Source organism: Crocuta crocuta, unplaced genomic scaffold (genome assembly GCF_008692635.1).
Source record: "Crocuta crocuta isolate KB4526 unplaced genomic scaffold, BGI_CrCroc_1.0 scaffold463, whole genome shotgun sequence".
Lineage (NCBI taxonomy): Eukaryota > Metazoa > Chordata > Mammalia > Carnivora > Hyaenidae > Crocuta > Crocuta crocuta.
Genome location: NW_027527929.1, coordinates 1 through 19,675, shown reverse-complemented (window position 1 = coordinate 19,675; position 19,675 = coordinate 1).

The following is a 19,675-nucleotide window of genomic DNA, read 5'->3' as shown; positions in this document are numbered from 1 at the left end:
TGTTTGACTCTTTTTGTTTTATTTTAGGCGTGTACTATACTGGTGGAATCAAATGAGGAAGCAGTGAGTTGTGAGCATAATGTGGGAATTTTTTTTCTTTTTTGTTTTTTGTTTTTAATATGGATGACTTGGTCAGAGGTCTGATAATCATTTGATCAGAACTCAGCTGCAGTGAGTTCTTAAGATCCAAGATTGAGAGAATCTATTTATTCTCTTCTTGTGCTGAGATTCTGTTTTTGATACCTAAAATCCCACTAATAGAGTGAATTTTGGATGCCTCATCTTTAACAATTCCGATACAGACTGGGAGTCCCTTCAAGGTAGGAACTTCATCTGCTAAGTCCTAGGAACAGGCAGGGTGCCTGGTACTTAATAGGTGCTCAATAAATATTTCTAAGTGGAGGAATGAAGGATGAATGAGCAAAAGGCCATATAAGTTAATAGGATTTCTTTTTTTTTAATGTTTATTTATTTTTGAGAGAGAGAGAGAGAGAGAGCAAGCTGGGGAGGGGCAGAGAGAGAGAGAGGGAGACACAGAATCTGAATCAGGCTCTAAGCTCTGAGCTGTCAGCCCAGAGCCTGATATGGGGCTCCAATTCCCGAGCCATGAGATCATGACCTGAGGTGAAGTCGGATGCCCAACCGACTGAGCCACCCTGGTGACCCAATAGCATTTCTATGATGGGAGAAGGAGGCCTCCTCTACCCAAATAAGTTCATGTGGTATTCATTTAAAGCATGCTAAGGAAGACTCTTAAATACAAAGTTTACCTCACAAATAAATGTTGTGTTTTAAGAATAAACCTCTTCCTGTATTGATAGGGAATAAACTGCTTTGCAGCTCTTGCTACATTTCTCCAAATGGGAAACAGTCACATATGTGTCAAGGTAACTGAGCTGTTTGTTAGGAGTTGGTATAGTTCCATAACTTGCCTCATGGAATTTGAGTCAGAGAACTTGGGCTCTAAACCCAGCCCTGATACACACTAGCTCCCTGGTCTTGGCTAAGCTACCTAAGCTCTCTGAGTTTTCTCATCTATATAATGGGAATAATAAGGATGACTTCATAGGGTTGTCAGAAAGATTGAATGAGATAATGCTTGGAACAAAGTAAGCGTCCAGTAAAAATTTCTCCCTTTCTACCTCCTTCCCATTCCTTTCTCTCCTGCTAACTAAGCTGGGCATTGGCAATTTGTCCCCCTCACTTTCTCAGGTGATCTCTCCTGGAAGCAAGTTATAGCATGGGGAAACTTTCCAGAGGCCACTATTCAGCCCACCTGGCAGTAACATTTTTGTGTAGCTTTTGAATGTTCAGAGAGGAAGCACATGGAGATTTTGTATCCCTAGATTTTACAAAAAATTCAGCACTTACATTTTTGCTCATTTACTTAGTGACCATCCCCCTCCTACACCCACCCTACCCGCCAAGTTGGATCTTGCCAGCTTTCTAAATCGCTCTGGGATTGCTCTGAGCTCATTTTTCTTCTCGGAAGGCAAGCCTGCTTTTATTTCTTCAGGGATTTTACTGGGTGAGAAATTGACATTGAAGACCATTTCCTTAGGGCTTGGTCCTTGAAGTTGACTGACTTAAAAAAAAAAAAGCTATTAGTGGCATAGAGAAGCCAAGCCAAAGCTGTCCTTCTGGAGAAAGCCCACAACTCTCTAAAGCTGCCCTTTCTCCTGGCTCTGCCCACCATGACAATCCAAGGTCAAGCTCAGCCATGGCGGCGGCTAGATTTTGCTCACTTTGTACATTATTTATGTAACATGCGGGTTGCGAGGGAGTGTGGATGTAGATGATTCATAGGCCCAAGCAGTTGGAAACAGATTGCAGATGCCCAGCTCCTTCCCTTGGGTGTCCCCCCTGCCCCCCAAGCTGCTTCATGTGCTACTTCCTGTCTACNCTGGAGGCCCTAAACCTGCAACAGATTCCGGGGACACACCTACTTCCTCAAATGTAATTCTCATTAAAAAAAAAAAAACAAAAAAAAACCACCCCTAGACCATAAAATAGCATATGGAATTCTGAAAAAGTTATGATGACTACTTCAATGCCTATTTTTTGAAATACCAAGTTCTTTAAAAAAAAGTTTCATTTTCATGGTGCTGCCCCTCCTTTTCTAGCATGCCTGGCACCACACTTAGCTGGCATCTTGGGCAGCCCGTCAATGGTAAGCACGCTGCTCTCTATGGCTAAACTGCAAGGGAAACTCTTCTTCACTTTGTGAGCGTTCTGTCCCCCCTGGGGGACCTGCTCTCAGGTGACATCTCAGCACTGTCTGATGCACTGGGAGGCACAGACTGTGGAGCTGGACAGGCTTAGTCAGACCAATCATTCGTTCTGTGTATCAGTCATCAATTGTGAAGATAATGCCTCAGAACAAAACCAACCAAAACCTCCATGGCGCACAAAGCTTTTGTCAGTCTCGATTCTGGGGTCACCAGCTAGGCGGCTCCATTCATCTTAACAATCTTACTCACGTACCTAGGGGGTCGTGGACAGCTGATTGAAGATGGCCTAGGCCTAGGTAATGTCTATCTTGACTCTGTGCCACTTCCCTCCCAGCCTCTAGGTTAGCCTAGGCATGCTCTCACAGCAGTGGTAGACCAAGAGTGAGAAGAGGCCCAGTCAGACAGACACTGTTTAAGCATCATATTTGCTAACATCTCATTTGGCCAAAGCAAAGCACATGGCTGAACTCAGAGTTGGTGTAGATGGAACACTACAGAGTTATATGGCTAAGAGCTTAGGAACAGAAAGAGGTGAAGAATTTGGGTCATTTTTGCACTCTACTACACTGTATGACCTTGGGAAAGTGAATTGACCTCTCTGAGCCTAACTGCCCCCTTTGTTTGAAGTAGAACATTCATGACCCCTAGCCATCAAGACTGTGTGAGAGTATTGGGTTGAATGGGTGTGATTCATGGCTATTTAAGCTTACAGAAGTGCTATGAAGCTGGTATTAACCATGTTTCCAGGCCACAGAGGATACATACATACTCCTGTGGCTAGTTTCTTCATTAGCAGGTTAGGTACTATATTAGTTAGGGTTCTCCAGAGAAAGGGAACCATGAGGGGGTATATATTACAGAGAGAGTGAAATTTATTTTAAAGGAACTATTTTACATGATTGTAGAGGCTTGGGTGGTGAAAAATCTGCAGGGGAGGTAGGCAGGAGACTCAGGGGAGAGTTGCCATCTAGTCCAAAGGCAGTCTGCTGGCAGAATTCCTTCTTGCTCAGTGGCAGTCAGTCTTGGTTTTATTAAGGCCTGCAACTGATTGGATGAGGCCCCACTCACATTATGGAGGGTAAGTTTCTTTACTCAAAGTCCACAGATTTAAATGTTAATCCTATCTAAAAACCACCCTCACAGAAACATCCAGAATAATGTTAGAAAATACTGGGGCATTGGGTTACCTGGGTGACTCAATTGGTTAAGCATCCAACTGTTGGTTTCTGCTTAGGTCATGATCTCACAGTTTGTGGGATCGAGCCCAACATTGGGGTCTGTGCTGAGAGCACAGAGCCTACTTGGGATTCTCTCTCACCCTCTCTTTCTCCCCCTCCCCCACTTGTGCTTGCTCTCTCTCTCTCTCTCTCTCACTCTCAAAAATAAATAAATAAATAAATAAATAAATAAATAAATTTAAAAGAAAGAAAGAAAAGAGAGACAGAGAGAGAGAAAGAAAGAAAGAAAGGAAAGAAAGAAAGAAAAGAAAGAAAATACCTGGGTGCCATGTCAAGTTGACACCTAAAAATAACTATCACAGGTATACTCTGGGCCTGGGTCTTAATTAAGTGTGAATTCAATGAATATTTACTGAATGCCTACTATATGTTTGGAACACATTCCAATGTGTTACCCATTGGAATATAGCAGTTAATAAGCTGCTAATCGTACCTTTGAAGAAGTGACAGTCTTTTTTTTTTTTTTTAATAGTTTATTGTCAAGTTGGTTTCCATACAACACCCAGTGCTCATCCCCATAAGTGCCCTCCTCCATGCCCATGAAGAAGTGACAGTCTTATAAGCGGTAACTAAGCAGGTAAGACTACAAGCCTGCCAGATGCTGTGGAGAACTAGCACTGGTGGGGTGTGCTTCCGCACTGACTGAAGGAAGCGTTTGGCATGCATTATCTCATTCAACCCCCTCAGCATTCAGGTAGACAAGCATCATCATCCCTACTGCACTGGTGGGCAGATGAGGCTTGGAGAGATTGGGTGAGCTATGTGCAGGTCACTTAGCTGCTTAAATGTGGAGCCCAGACTGAGTTCATCCCTCCATGATGGCCATACCCAAGCCTGTCGCTGGCTTCAACTTCTCACTCCTGCCCTTATGCTGTGGCCTCTCACAGACGGGAACACAGAGGCAGAGGAGGAGGGTGTGAGCCCAAGGTCTGCCTAGAAGGTGGGCGCCAGGAGAAGCTGGGTCAGGGGGTTAAGGGGAGATCAGCTGGTTTCCCTGAGCCACAGGAGCCCTCCCGCCCCTGGACCCTGACGGCTGGTTTGTGTTGCCCCTTTCTGAGCCTCTGGGATGTGGGCGGCAAACAGGCCACCAGTCCTATCCTGGAGTCTGCAAGTCCATCTTGGGAAACAACCCTCTCAGTATCCTCATCTTCAAAGGGACAAATGAGCATGTGTCTGTGTGTAGGTAGAAAGAGGGAAGATTTGAGCTCTTTCCAGGAAAGCCACCTCTTCATCCATTCTGCTCAGGGACATGCTCTGGGTGAATATGTGTACAGACATACATATGTAATATTTTCAGACTTTCTCTACATCCGAACTGCTCGCAGCAGGGTGCAGATGGAACTATATGCTAATGGTTGTGGGAGAAGCCTGAGGCTGGTGTGAGGACTGCTCCTATGTATGTTGAAAGCAAGCTCTCCTCTGAGGGGCTTTTCTCCCTAGCAGTTAGCGGGCCATACAAGGCTGTGTACCCATTAACCATTGGCTTGGTTTGTGCTGGCCAAAAGCCTGACCTGGCACACAGATGAAGAACCTGTGGAGGCGAGGGAGAAGGGGGCGCTTTATGTAAGTGGTTTTTAGACAGATGGAAGACTCGTTTTAATTGCATAAGAAGTAATCTTTCTGAAGTAGAGATGTAGGTCCTTTTGCAAACCTGGGCTAGACAAGCCTTTGCTGCTGTTGCTGCTCTTATAAATGCACCTTCGTTTCCATGAGAATTTCTCATCGGTGTGTTGTCTGGGCCATTTGCTGCTTCTACAGAGGCTCGGCGATTCTCCGCACACCCCCTACTTAGTGCAAGTTCACCCTACGTGCTGATGATGTCATCTAAAGGGTCTTGAGCTAGGTCATAAATGAAATGGTGGTTTTGAGAATGGATTGGTGGGGTGCTCACAACACAGGCCAGCAGGCTGTTTGAACAAAATAAGTTTAGAGCACCAATTTTCAAGTCACAGTCTGATGGCTGACCCTGCTTAAGGGAACCTATTAAGCTCTATATCTTTGCAGCATTAGAGCCCACCATTGACAGAATTTCCAAATTCTCCCAGAAGAAGCACCCGGAGACCCAGAGGACCTGGGTTCCAGCACCTCCATCTTTAGAACTCATGTTGGGGAACCAACCTTAGTGTCCTCAACGCAGGGACCTGGAAGGAGAGGCTGGCTTCCTGGATACGCTCTGGGCTGAACAATTCTGCACATGACAAGAAACACACCAGCTTGGATCATGGGGTTCCTGTGTAGCTGTACTCAAGGTGAAATCACGTATCCTGGACGCTTATTTTATCTGCAGCAAGCGAGTGAAACCTGATCTTCTTCAGCAGGCAACAGTTTATGCAAGCAAGCTCAGTGCTCTGTGGGATGAGCTTTTCCCAAGAAAGGACACAAAGGTTTGAGGTAGCTTATAGGGAGACCCTTTGCCCGAGGTAGTTATGTGCTGGGTGGAAGGAAGTTCACCTCAGGCATGGGTTTTTATAGGCACCGTGTAATTTCATTACTCTCTGCATAGCCAGTGTGCTGAAATTCATTGAGAGGCACACAATAAATGTTTGGTAAATGGATGAATGACTCCATTGAGACTAGTCAGAAAGGAGGCAGCCTCAACCTAAATAATCCTTACCAACTGTAAGGGTCAGCTATCTCAAGGAACAAGGAGCGGAGCAGGCCTGCTTCCTGGCCTTTGCCACTGGCCCCTCCACACTGCCAGTCACAGAGATTCGAAGAAGTAGAGATATGATTCTCTGGCATGTCCATTTGCACCAGGCTATTTCTTCCTTGGAACTTCTTCCTGCCCTGTAACTGGCACACTGGTTTTCATCTCTGTGTCTTTGAGTGTATCGTCACCACTGCCTGCAGTGCCTCCCCACACCTGGTCGCCCCTCACCTGTCCTCCATTACACATCCCATGCTTCCATACGGGCATGGTGAGTTGGAGGGGGGCCCTCAGGCTCTCATCCATCTTGGACTTCTGTGCTGGGTAGACACTTATTTCTTGCGGCCTGTCCAAATCACCCAATAATTCTGGACCTCCATTTTTCATCTGGAAAACAGAAATGACAGTAACAGTACCCAAGCCAGAGGATTATTTTAAGATTGAATTGGCGAGTACACAGAACAGAGCCTTGAACAGGGCAGCCTATCTCCTATCAGCCTCTGTCTCTCTTGTGACTCCCTGTCTCCTATACCCCTGTTGGAGTTGTTTTCTCCCCCATCTACCTCCACCACTTTGTTCTCCCCTCCTTCCAACTGAGCACTATGGCCGGTCCACTTCCTTATTCAACAACTCTTAGGGTCCCTCCAGTACCCACCCAATTACGTTCAAAATATCCTTAGCAGAATTCCAGGCTTTCCAGTTTCCAAGCCACCAATGTGGCCGATATACTTCCCCTATATTTCCTGACCCATCCCTGATGTTTCTGCCTAAATGCACCCTATATTTGTTCCTAGGCAGGAACTCTCTCTTACTTCCTTGCTCTGGCTAGACCTTCCTGTCCCACCTGTCCTGTCCTCTGCCTGCTCAGACCTCTGCACAGTAGGAGGGAAAAGCAGAATTCCAGAGCTGGCCCTCCTTGATCTGCAGGCCTCAGATACTCTTCATTTGGTTTTGGAGGTCATATCCTGCACTCATATCAGAAAGGCATCCTTCGAGATTGTGCTCCTATTCAGAGATACCTTTTGTACATTGTAGCAAACTGAAGCCTATCATCTTTTAGTTGGTCCGAGGGTTGTGGGTTATCGTTAAGCTGAAGCCTATCATCTTTCAAGCTTATAAAAGGTTAATGCTCCTCTAGGCACCCAAAGTACCATGATTTCCTTGCCTCCTTGTGACATTGGTTTTATGATACTGAATTTGGTTACTTCCAGGGCCAGCATTGGTCATCCTAAGGGATTTTAATTTAGAAAATATGAAGGAGACTACTTATGCTGTAGAGAGGGTCACTGCATCTTACTGTCCCTGAATACGTACAGCTTTTAAAATCACCATTTAATGATGTGTTTGTAGCAGCAAATGCTTATCATACAATGTTGGCTGACAAAACCCAGAATGCAAAAGTGCATTTACTATATGATTACAACTGCACGAATCATGTGAGTCAGGACTGGAAGAGGCTGTGGACAAGTGACAATAGTTTGATTTATTGGGGAAATGAGATTGAAGACAAATTTTTCTTCTTTTTACCATTGCTGTGTTAATGTTTCTGATATTATGCAAAATAAAAATAGCAGCTAATGTTAATAGCTACCATTTTTTATTATATTAATAATACAGTAATAAGTGTATGCTCGACCTGGGCCACTGAGTTCTACATTATCTCATTTAATCCTCCCGCAATGTCTGTGAGGTGGGGATGTTTATCTCTGGCATATGGGCAAGAGGCAAAGGGGTTTTCCAGTGACACAACCACTGAGGATGCAGACAAGCACCTTCCACACCATGACATCTCTCACTTTCAACTTTCTGATTAAAACAAAACCAGGTAACTTTTCATGAATCAATTTTATAACAGTTACAGAAGGAAGAATATTACAAAGAGAAAAAGTCCCCTTGAAATAAAATATCATCTGTAATATCAAAACTGGGATAGCCACTGTACACCTTGTGGTCACAGCCGCCACTGTGACCCTCCTGCAATCTCTCATGGGGAACTTTTAGTATGCTTTCCTCATTTGGGAAGTACAGAAGGAGAACAAATACTTGCTCTTGAGGCTAGAGTCTAGAAAAACCATGAAACTACTGTTGGGTGGCAGAATTTCCTTTCCTAAAATCTAAGATAAAAATCATTGGGAACGGGGGCTTTGGATGGAATGGGTTGATGCCACAGGATGGAATGAGGCGGGGCAAAGGGTGACTGTGTTTTTTCATACATGCAAGGTCTGGGGAGCAGTTACATTCCAGGCCCTCGTGAAAATCTTTTTTAACTGAAAGTTGAACTTTAAACAACTTATGCATATCAGGAATGAAGACTGGAGACAATTTCATCCTAAAAATCATAAGGGGTGTTTGTGTGGCTCAGTTGGTTAAGTGTCTGACTCTTCACTTTGGCTCAGATTATGATCTCATGGTTCATGGGTTCGAGCCCCACATCGGTCTCTGCACTGACAGTGGGGAGTCTGCTTGGGATTCTTTATCTCCCTCTTTCTCTTTTCATCTCTCCCACTTTCTCTCTCTTGCTCTCTTTCTTAAAAATAATAAACTTAAAAAAAAACTCCATAATATTATAAACAATTAAGTAGTGCCCAAGGACTCATGGGTTTCCTACATTGTTAGTACTGTCAGGAGGTAATCCAGACTTTACTAATATTTTCATTGGATTAAACTAGTTAATATCTTCTGTACTGTTTTAGTTTATGTAAAAATAATTTCTTTATTGGCCTAGCAATGATTGCCATCTTCATTTAGTTCTGTCATAGTGACAAGTTCATGAAGGGTTTGTGTGATGATATTGCAACTGAGCTGTTAGAGATTTATCTTTTATTCATTCATTTATTCACTTACTTATTAATTCATCTAGTAAATATTTGTTGAAAAACAACTTGTTGAATATCCTTCCTTGTGCATTTGTTATAAAATTATAGTCAAGGGCATTGCCTATTGTGTATATTAATGTCGTATGCAAGAAATCCACATGAAAACCTTCTTTAAGAAATAAGTTCCAGAGGGTGCCTGGGTGGTTCAGTCAGTTGAGTGTCTGACTCTTTCTTTTCTTTTTTTTTTTTTTTTTAATAAATTTAGTTCTTGCACTTAAAAAAGTTTATTTATTTTTGAGAGAGAGAGAGAGCGAGCAAGAGCAAGCACAGGGGTGGGGCAGAGAGAGAGGGGAGATAGAGAATCTGAAGCAGGCTCTGCACTCACAGTGTAGAGACTGATGCAGGGCTCAAACTCATGAATCGTAAGATCATGACCTGAGCCAAAGTCCAATGCTCCACTGACTGAGCCACCCAGATGCCCAGAGTGTTCAAGTCTTCATTTCATCTCAGGTCATGATCCAGGTCGTGGGATCAAGCCCCACATTGAGCTCCACACTGAGCCTGCTTAAGATTCTCTTTCTCCCTCTGCCCTTCTCTCCAGCTCGTGCTCTCTCTTTCTCTCTCTCTCTCTCAAATAAAAAAAAAATTAAGTTTCAGAAAAGCACTTAAACTCCCTTCGATCATACTAAGCTTTCTCCTTTCTGATAATAGCCATTTGTTGATGTGTTTTGTATTTTTCCATGGCTGCCAGGAAGCTCAGAGATACTCATGGTGCTCAGTCACAAGCATTGTATTAACCTCACAGTTGGTATATTCCTCCCTTTCTCTTTTCAAGGCTCTGATTTTCTTAGTCTATATCTATTCCTTTGACAGTCCACCTCAATTCTTTTTGGAAAAGGTGGGGCGTGGGGCATAAATTCAATACTGTGCTGGATATCATCATCAAATGCTTATAGTTGGAACCAGGTAAAAGTGATGGTGCACAACATTGTGAATGAACTAAATACCATTGAACTATACACTTGAAAGTAATTGATTTTATGTTAGGTGAATTTTACCTCAGTAGAAAAATTGAAAAAGCAATCATACCAGTGACTTTGATGATGGTGATAATGATGGTGATGACTAGGCACTAGTTGAAGGCAGTTTTTTCCATGACGGGCAATGGGAACAATGGGAAGGTCATCCAGGGAATCTGCCCCATTGCTTTAGAAGAGCAATAATTAATATTGGCATGTGTACAGGCAGTCACACAGCTAGTTTTGAGAATGGGAACTCTCCCATCTCCATCCCTTCTCCAGCCATCTTAAAAAAATAACAAACCAGCTTTGTTATTTTAAAATTATATAAACAGAAATGTTCATTGAGGGAAATAATACTTCCATAAAAGTTACCTATATTTTTAATAGCCAGAAATAACCATTGTTGACATTTTGTGTGTACCTTCTAGACTTCTGTATTGATTCGTTGGTGCATGGATTCAATCATCCATCTGTCTTCCTTTTCCAAAGTGAGGTCCCTAGGACACCAGTCTCATGATTCACTAAGTTCAGAAAATGGGTCATCAAAACAACCCCTCTTGGAGAGTCATTAAGCACATTAGCATACCTGAAGCTTTGAGGAATTTAGTAGCAATGGACTTCATTTCACTGTGATTCATGTAGAGTTTTTCCAAGGAAGTTGAGCATGGAATCATTATTTTCTGTAGCCCAGGGAAGGAACAAAATGTTGCATGGAAGCCCAAGGGAGCTAAGGAATACTTGATCTTAAGTCCTAGTTCATATTTAGTCTATGTGGTCATGCTAGAGAGCCCACCTGAATTGGTTCTATGGAGTACATTTCTCTCCATGTCAGTTCTGTACACCTAAAGCATAGTTTTTCACGGCTGCATGGAATTCTGTTGTATGGCTGTTCCATGGCTTACAGAACCAACACCTCATCGCTGGAATTTGGATTTTCCCCATTTTGGCACTCGTAATGAACATTATTATTGCTAACTGAGGCCCACCCCTAAAATATCCCCTTGTATGAAGTTTGGTTTTCCTGGGGAATAGTATCTGCCCAGATTCTCCATGAGTGTTGTTTGTCTTTACCTTTAGTTTAAGGGACTTGTTAGTCAGGAACACTTTGGAAAGAGAGAAAGGTATAAAACAGTAAGAGAAGAAGGATGGGGGAGGGGATCATTTTGCTGCTAACTTGGGCTTTGTACACTTTTTAAAAAATACATTTTTTAAAATCTTGTGTGTCTATGACCAGAATCTGGTCTAGCTCCTGCTCACTCCAGGAAGGGACTAATGTTTTGGGATGGCTGAGCTCAGATTTGCTAGACTATTGAGTTTAGATGTGTAGATCTGGAGCCTCAAGCCAGGGTTAGGAAACTTTAGGAATGTGGGAGCAGCTTGTGAGTAGTGTGGGATAACCTTTCCAGGAACACAAACCCCATTTTTAAAGCACAGCATGAGCCCCACTGGAGTATTGGGGGATTCCAGATGGTATAGAAGAGGATTTTTCGGTGGAGTGCTGTGGGCATGGAGCATGCGACAAGAAAGTAATTTCCTTTTCAATTCTTGTTCAGCATTCCGGATATTTTTTAAGGAGCCAGCCTGTTTGGTGCTGGAATAGTCTTAGCACCTGAAATTTTCTAACTTCCCTGTTTTTTTAAAAAAAGTTTATTTATTTATTTTGAGAGAGACAGAGAGAGAGAGAGAGAATGCATGCGAGTGGGAGAGGGAATAGAGAGAGAATCTCAAGCAAGCTCCAGGCACAGCATGGAGCATGACTCAGGGCTTGATCCCATGACCCTGGAATCATGACTGGAGCCAAAATCAAGAGTAAGTGGCTCAACCAACTGAACCACCTAGGTGCCCCTAATTTTCCTTTTTTTTTTTTTAAAAAAAAATGTTTTATTTATTTTTGAGAGAGAGAGAGACAGCGTGAGCAGGGGAGGGTCAGAGAGAGAGGGAGACACAGAATCCGAAACGGGCTCCAGACTCTGAGCTGGCTGTCAGCGGGGCTTGAACCTACGAACGGTAAGATCATGACTTGAGCCAAAGTTGGATGCTTAACCGACTGAGCCATCCAGGTGCCCCTCCTTTTTTTTTTTTTTTTAATGTTTATTTTTGAGAGAGAGAGAAACAGGCAGACAGAGAATAATCAGGGGGAGGGGCAGAGAGAGAGAGAGAGAGAGACAGACAGACAGACAGACAGAATCTGAAGCAGGCTCCAGGCCCTGAGCTGTCAGCACAGAGCCTGATGCAGGGCTTGAACTCATTGGCTGATAGATCATGCCTTCAGCTGAAGTCGTACGCTTAATTGACTGAGCCACTCAGGCACCCCTCCTAATTTTCCTTTTTGATGAGGAGAGAGCAGACCTCAGGGTTGGAGTCTGGCAGACTAAAATTTAGTGCTGTTTTGACTGCATTCATGTTTAAAATATTTGGTTACTTCCTGGTTATGGCAAGAGATCCTAATAAAATTTCTTTTAAAATAAATGGAAAAAGCAAGTAGACATCAAGAAAAAATATTAGTAAGTAAAAAGTCATAATACAAGTAACTGAAATTTGGGTGAAAAGTGAGCAACCCAAGTCTCATGATCACCACCAGTATTAGCTCTTAAAACTGTCTCTTTGTATGATTATCATTCGTGAATCTATTGTGGGTCCTTAGTCTGTTTTTGTTTGCTTGTGTTTTGTTTCTTTTTTCTTCTTCTTTCTCATCTACTTTCAACTGCCCAGGGAAAAATTCACACAGTGGGGATATTTAGTTGGGTCTTCACAAGTGAGTGAGCATTTGCCACATAACAGAGAACAGGCATACCAACCCGTCAAGGTGCTGACCTCTGGTGCAGGTCACCATCAGCCTTTCCCTCATCACAAGAGAAATTGCTTATGATGAGAAGAAATAGCTCTTGGAAACAAGATATACAGAAGAATTCACTGAAAACCAGTTTTCCCAATGAAACTATCTGGGAATTGGAGAAATATTTCTCCTTTCTCCTCTGGTTGCTGGGACAGCAAATAGCCCTAACGGAGATCTGCAAATAACGGTAATAAAAACTAAAGCCCGGGCACAAGACTGAGGGGGAGATGTCAGCTTTAAGAAGGGAAAGAGAAGGGACTAGAAGTGGAACAGAGCAAAGAAATGTAGGTTTAAGCCCATGAGGCACAGGTGGGATTTTTATATTAAGCAAGCGAAAGACCACAGGGGGGAAAGCAGGCTGACTTTATTTTTTTTTATGACAGAATCAATAGAATCTAATCAAGTTTTGAATGCAATCAGAGTAAGATGAGAAATACCAAGTAGGCTCCCTGAGGCAGTAACCAGAACATAATCGTGTCCGGAAGGGATTACCAGAGTGATGTTCCACATTTCTCTCCAAGTCCTGCTGGGGAAACTCTGAAATTAAGGAAGAGTGACACGGATTCAGGTTCATGTCCCTGGAGTTTTGATGCCCTGTTTTATGTTGGATTTTTCTTGTGTAGAGCTCCTACTGGCACCGGGCTTTTGGCTAAGAAAGAAAGACGTCCTTTCGGAGGAAGGTAGTGATGACTGTCACAGGTCACTTTGCGGGATGCACAGACTCAGATTACAGAACCCCTGGCTGGAAGGTAGTGAGAACTGGGGACTCCAAGCCGCCTCATAGTCTCCACACACACCCTCCCCTAGTCACCCCATATACCAACAATCCAAGCAAAGACAGACTGCATGCCCTGCGAATTCAGCTTCAAGCTCCCCGCAAACAGCCATGCCAGTGCAGTCTACTTAAAACAAGACCACTGATCATCCCGTGCTCCTCTCAGCACCTAGGCAACCCTCTTAAGCACTGCACCCCGTAGAGGAATTCTGAAACCACCATTGGAAGGTGGTTAGGATTTGAATTTGTTGGTTGTACAAGGAACAGGAAAAAATGCAAAACTGCTTACTGACATTGGCTCTTGCAGCTACTTTAATCACACAAGTTCTGGCTTATGATGATTTGGTGCCAGGTCCTGGGAGACGGGGCTGGGGTAGAAGTCAGTCTCATCCCTGAGGAGCCCTCTCAGAGTTAGAGGATGACAGACTCTTAGTCGAAAATGTAACCCAATCAAATTGGACTATAATGGGGGACCTTGGAAATCATAGGAGGCTGTTACCACTGTTGGTTGGGGCATGGGGCAAGGAAGGGAAGTGAGGACAAGTGGTCATGATTTCTGCAATGACTTTAGCCCCAACAGTGGTCTCAGGCCACACAACCCCCTGAAGGAGGTGTTATTACTTCAGGCACTTAGCGATTGCTCAAGAACATTTGTGAACGTTCAGATGAATGAAGAAACGAATGGCTCCAGTAAAGAAACTGGGCCTCAGAGAAGAAAGAACTTCCCTGAGATCACACAGCTCATCAGTAGCAAAGCTGGAATATCAGACCTAAGAACCTCATTCTCTATCTGTCACACACAGTGTTTGCTGGATCCGGGCATGGAAAGAGCTAGAAAATCCAGAGAGCCACAAGGGGAACTTGATAGGAACCAACCAAGTTGGGATTTGCAGAAGAGAGAGTAGCAGCCCTTGCTGATAGAAGTCTGTTCCCTTCTCTTACAGGCAAGTTCACATGAGTTAGGGAGCACACTGCTGATGCGTCTTAATATTTATCTCTAAAAAAAACAAGAACAAAAACTATGGTACTCTACCTTCACTCTGAACGGGTGGCTCTGGTGCCATAATCTGAATTAGCCCTTTAAAAATATCCCCCTTCCAGCCCACCTTTGTTTGGATATTTGATTTAGAAACAGCTAATGAAGTCCACTTGCCATATGGGTAAGTGAACTTTTTTAAGTAGGTGTTTTGCATCCCTGCAGCTCCAGGAGCTGTTGTCATAGTAACATTTCCCCCTCCACTTGCAGAAGGCACAGTCCATGGAGCCAATGGCAATGTAGGTCACAAGTGAAAAGGGGTTTGATGGCTTTGCCTCTGTTTGGCATAGCTGGAGATTGTTCATGCTGGGGCTCCAGAGGGGCTCACATTCCTCATAATGTTCTATAGTAGGACTGAGTCAGAAGAGATGCAGGCATGGAGGTGGTGGAAATAGGCACTGAAATGGTGAACCAGGCCAACAGGACCTGTCCCCTGTGTGGAGACTCAGAAGGTCTGAGAGCCCGGGATGACCAGGGACAGGTCACAGCGGAGGGGGGACCCTGTGGAGCACTGGGGGCTCTCTGTCCCAGCTGCTTGGTGGGAGCTGGTGCCTTCTACAGTCCAGAGTCCTTTCAGAGGTGGTTTATGAAGGCTCGTGTCGATTACCAGTATAGAAGTTGTGGCCGCAGGAGACCTCAGCTTTATATGCAGCTAGGGAATGTGTTCTAAGAACTTTTATTTATTCATCTATTCATGGAGTGAACATTTACCAGGGCTCCCTTCTGCACCAGGCACAGCGCTGAGCAGTGCTGGATTCATGGGTGAGCAACTCATGCACTTGAATAGGGAGGGCCCCATGCTCTTAGTTTAACGGTGCTTGGTTTAATGCTCTGCTGTTGCTGTCTTGAAATTCTTAATCATTTGTGAAGGCGGGCCCACCCAAAGTGAGCGTTGTGGAAGACCAGCGCAGGCTTTCAAGAAAGGAGGGCAAGTTTCCCTCTCAAGGTAATAAAGATTAGGAGGACATCCACATGCCAAGGCAAGTGCTTTGGTTGCAGACCTTTCTCTCTTTTTGAGAGTTTTCTCTTTTAATTTTTTAGTTTGACATAATTTCAGTCTTATAGAAAAGTTGAAAGAATAGTACAAAGTATTCTTATATACCCTTCATCCAGATGCTACATTTGATCATATTTATCTTACCCGTGTATCCATTCATCCACCCACCCATTGTCAAAAGGAAATCTTTTGTAAGACCCTTACTAGCTATGAACATTTTGATTTGGAAAAAAAGTGTTCATGAACATGGAGATGTGAAATTCAAAAGTCGTAGGTAGTGCAGTGGCATGACATTATGGGATGGCTTACATAGTGAAAATAAGGAAGGTGTTTAGGGCCACCTGGGTGGCTTAGTCATTTAAGCCTCTGACTCTTGGTTTCAGCTCAGGTCATGATCTCACAGTTCATGGGATTGAGCCCCACACCAGGCTCTGTACTGACAGTGCAGAGTTTGCTTGGGATTCTCTCACTTCCTCTCTCTCTTTCTCTGCCTCTCCCCACTTACCTGAGCTCTCTCTCTCAAAATGATAAACTAAAAAAGGGAAAAGAAAATAAGGAAGTTGTTTAAACTTTAGAATGATTGGTTATTTCAATGAAGTTGTCCAGCTGAAGGGGATTGGTTAAAGTTATTATATCATTTTAGGAAGATGACTTAAGTTTTGTTTATGATTATGAGAGGCATTGACAACAGACGGCCTAAGTTAAGTTTTGCTTATGTCAATGAAATAAGCTAGAATAAGCATTACCTATGTGCCTCAGCTGCTTTTGTCTGCTAAGGGGTTGGCAAGCCTGGTCTCTATTTTATTTTAACATTACCTAGCCAGCCAGCCAGCCATTCATCTAATCTGTCTGTCATCTATTGTTTGATCTTAAGTTGTAGACAGGATAAAATGCCCCTTTACTGCTAAATACTAAATCACCTATTTCCTTAAAAAAAATATATATATATATATATATATATGTATCTTACATAATCATAGTATCAGTTACTAAAATCAGGAAATTAACATTATACAATATTATTGTCTATGTACAAATCTTACTCAGATTTTACCCGTTGTCCCAGTAATGTTTATTATTTATTGTGATGCTCATATTGTCTCAAATTTGGCCCGTTCAAGCTGGCCCATATTTTGACATATCGCCCATCATTCTTTGAGCACTTTCTGACTTCTGGCCCAAGATATCCCAAGTTCATTTTGCAGTTTCTCTGCCACAGCCTTGGAGCCAACCATTTCTCCAGGGAAGGGTGCAATTTTCTGAAGGTGCACATGTTGCCTGAATCATTTCAATCTTGAGATTCTTTTCCCAACTCATGTGATAGAAACATAAAGGGGAGACTTTCAATGTAAAATTTTATTCAGGATACTTGTCTGGCTCTTTTCTTTCCTTGATTGAATTTGAAGCAATGTACCAAAATTTTTATACCAAAAAAATCATGAAATAAGAATTTTTTCGAGGGAAAAAATGATCGAAAGAGGAGGAAAACAAATATGCCAGCAACAAAACTCACTGGGCTTGCCCAGAATAACTTGGTTTTCAACATTCTGGCAGGCAAATTAAAGAAGGAACTGCATGGGGAGAAGATGCCCAGTGCTCAGAGAACACCTTCAGGGACTCTGACCTGCTGGCAAAGGCAGGTGTGGCAGCAAGGGGCCCAGCAGACACTGTGCTGTAGGAATAAAGAGACTTTCAAGATGGCATTCTGGCCAGAATTCTATGTATTCTTGGAATACATAGTGGAGAGGAAGCAGCAAGGCCAGGATATATATATTTTTTAAACTTTATTTATATTTGAGAGAGAGAGAGAGAGAGAGAGAGACAGAGACAAAGCGGGGGAGAAACAGAGAGAGGGAGACACAGAATCTGAAGCAGGCTGCAAGCTCCAAGCTGTCAGCACAGAGCCCAAAGTAGGGCTTGAACCCACGAACTACAAGGCCATGACCTGAGCTGAAGCTGGACGCTTAACCGACTGAGCCATCCAGGAGCCCTCACCCCCAAACTTTTTTTTCCTTTTTCTTGAAAGCACTTTGGGGTATGTTCTAGCTCTTGGACTAGAACTCAGTGAAACCTCACTGCTAGGAGAGAATTGGTATTTAAGGGTTCCACAATAACTCCTTCACTCATACACTGTCTCATTCAGTGATGTTCTAGCAAATATTTGTTAGGAGATGTGCAACTATCAGGCCCAGGTGAGCAGACACAGCTAAGGCATAGACACTGCCCACTAGTTCCAATAGGCAAGGAGGCTTGACCGTGAATGATAGTATAGCTGATTAAACACTTGCTGTCCTCTGAGGGGTGCAATAGGGATGGAGAGGCAGGTAACTGCAAGGCATCTCATAGAGCTTCTTCTGAAGGGGCTGCTATGTTGCGAACAATGAGAACTTTAGATCTGCAAAAGGACCTTAAAGAGAATTCTGACCAGTGGCCCCCTTAGGTGCTTACATCTATTCTGCCATTGGATCTTGTGGGTGAATTGCCGTCTGACAGAAGTAGGGGTCTAGTAAAAATATGCAAATGAGAGGAGCTGTCCATATGTGAATAGACATTCTATAGTTTCTTCACTTATTCATTCATTTACTCAGTGACCATTTACTGAGGCCCTGTTATGTTCTCGGCACTGTGACACTGTGATGGAGGTGGGGTATGTGGTGGTGAGCAAAAGTGTCCTCAATCTCTCCAGTGCTTGAGCTCTAAGGGAAAAGGTGGAAATTAATTAGATGAATCAAAATACACATGTTTTACTAAAAGTTTCTCCAAGTACTTGGATTAGGTGGGGTCAAGGGGAATTTCAGCTTTATCTGTAATATCTTAATTTTACTATGGAAATGTTCAAACATATACAAAAATAAGACACTGTCGTAAACCCCCAAGTGCCCATCACCCACACATTCCCTCCCTAAAGATTGTTTTTCAGTATGTTTCAGACATTGTATTCCATTCATAAATATTTCAGTAAGTATCTCTAACACACAAAGACCCTTTGTAAAATAGAACCCTAATGCTGTGATCATACCTGAAAGTACTCACAGTAATTCCTTAGAATGTTCAAATATTCAGCCAGTGTTCACATTTCCTTGTCTTGTGATTACACTTTGTTCAAATCTGGACCCAAAGAAGGTTCATACCCTGCAATTGGTCAATAGTCTCTTAATGTGTCTTTGCTCATTTTTGCCAGGGTATCTCTGGGACAGATTGCTTGACATGACTTTGATGGGTCAAAGGAGAAGGGCACGTATAATTTTGCTAGTGTTACAAAGCTCTCTACAGAGCTGTGGAGGTTTGTACTCCTCACTGAGGGAGAGTGTCCATTTCCCCAGAGCCTCACCAGCAGACTATCTGCTCAGACTTTGGGATTTTTGCCAATCTGATAGATGAGAAGTAGTATCTCATTGTTGTTTTCATTTGTTTCAATGAAGTTTCAAAAGAAAATGGGTTCAGGGTGAATTCTGCATTTGCAGAGGAAAGAAGCAATTTGCATAGATTCAGTAATATTGCCAACTACCACTCAGCACATGTGTTATTTCATTTTACTTAATCCTCAATCTTCCAAGGAAGAAAAGTCATATTGCCCATTACAGGGAGGAAACTGAGGCACAGAAAGTATGAGTACCCTTGTCGAGTGTCCCATGGCAAGGAGGTGGAGGCCAGATTTGGGCCACGGTTGCCTGTTCAGGAACTGCTTCTGAGCTGCTCTGCTCGCCTGCAGGACAGTGCAAGCCCAGGTGTGAGCTTCCCCTGAGATCCAGTCCTCCTTTCTCACTTGGAGCCACCTTACAGAGTGGCCGGCAACAGTGATCATCTGTTCTGGTGGCATTAAGGGCAGGGAGAGGGATATCACAGGCCATTCCTTGATGGTAGCACCTCGGCCCATGGAGGCCCAGGCCAGATGGTGGACAGTAGGGCTCAGGCCAAGGAGGATGAGGCCCAGATGATGGAAAATGAGGAGCCATGCCTGCAACTGTTCCATTGTGCACTTTGGAACCCCACTAATATAATATTAGAACTCGTGTCTTTCTTCCCTTCTGTTTTTTTTTTTTTTTTTTTTTTTTTTTTTTTTATGAAAAAAAAAAA